Genomic DNA, 1,446 nt, shown 5'->3' with positions numbered 1-1,446 from the left:
TTACTTGTAAATTAACAAACTGTAGTTGCATATGTTTGTAAAGTACAAAATAGTGAGAATCAAAGTTTTGATGAAACTAAAAATGTACTTTTAGTTTTTTTTTTTTTCTTTAAACGTCAGGTGGGTAATGTGCCAACGTCCTAACAAGGTTTGAGGGAGGCACATCTCATGCAGATGGCATGAACACCCAATCATCACACTCATGAACCCTACAAATTAAAAACAAAGCGTGGTGGCGTTGAAATATTTTAACCTGGCACTTGAGCATTACCATGTTTTGTTGTTTTGAGACAGGGTCTCACTATGTGGTTCAGGGTGGTCTTGAACTCACTTTGTAGCCCAGGCTGGCCTCCCAACTTGCTACAATCCTCCTGCCTCAGGCTCTGGAGTGCTGGATTATAGGCATGTGTCGCTACACTCGGCCTTTTTTTTTTTGTATTTTTTAAGAGATGAAGAGAAAGCATCCAGTGGAAGTGTTGTTTCCTCTATCTTATATATTCTGCTAAATGATAACCTTATGGTAAAGAAGTATGATTTTTTTCGGAATCCAGCCTAGCATCTAGTAAAATGTTACAAACTGGGGGAGGTGAAGCTCAGTGGTAGTACTTGATTACCATGCATGAAGCTCTAGGTTCAACCCCCAGTACTGACTTTTTTTCTGGTCCTGAACAAGGTCTTGCTACACAGTTTGGGCTGGTCTTGAACTTGCGTCGAGCCTCCTGAGTGCTGGAATTAGTTATGTACCATGCCCAGCACAATTTATGAGATACTCATTTCTATGTACTAGTGAAGCACCTAACGATACTTATAATGGGGGGGAAATGCTTCTCTCGATCCCTACAAACACAACCACTTTCCCGGTTGTCAGGCATAGCTCACAGGTAGCAAGAACACTTCAAGGTTCTCAATGACAGGAATAAACGCTGGCTGTACTACAGTTAACTTGGGGGTGTCTAAAGCAAGTTTTTTTTGCCAGGATTATTTACCCAACTGTAACAGGCATAACGAAGTTTTTTCCTAACCTCTACTTCATGCTATCTCAGCCCTCCCCATAGAAGCAGTGTTGCCAAGGCTCCTGTAAACACCAAAATAGTAATAAACCCATCAAGAGTATTATACTATATATTCTGGATGAAGTACCCTTCAGTAATTGTGAATCTCTCTAGCAACAGATAAAATGTGTCAAACCTTTTCTTCTAAAAGCTGTTTAGTGTTAAAAGATAAACTTCAGTCTCAAAGGATTCAAACAGATTACACACAAGACTACAGAAAAATGTTAAACCTATGTACTACAGTACAATTCTACAATCCCTTATCTGCTATTGAAGGCAGATTTAAGACTCATGCGTTTGTCTTTATGTAAAGGTACAGTGTATGGGGGCTGGGGATTTAGCTCAGCGGCAAAGCACTTGCCTGGCAAGCGCAAGGTCGTGAGTTCGGTTCCCG

Source organism: Chinchilla lanigera, unplaced genomic scaffold, assembly GCF_000276665.1.
Source record: "Chinchilla lanigera isolate Chin_1 unplaced genomic scaffold, ChiLan1.0 scaffold00050, whole genome shotgun sequence".
NCBI lineage: Eukaryota > Metazoa > Chordata > Mammalia > Rodentia > Chinchillidae > Chinchilla > Chinchilla lanigera.
Note: the sequence above shows the minus strand (reverse complement) of the source record.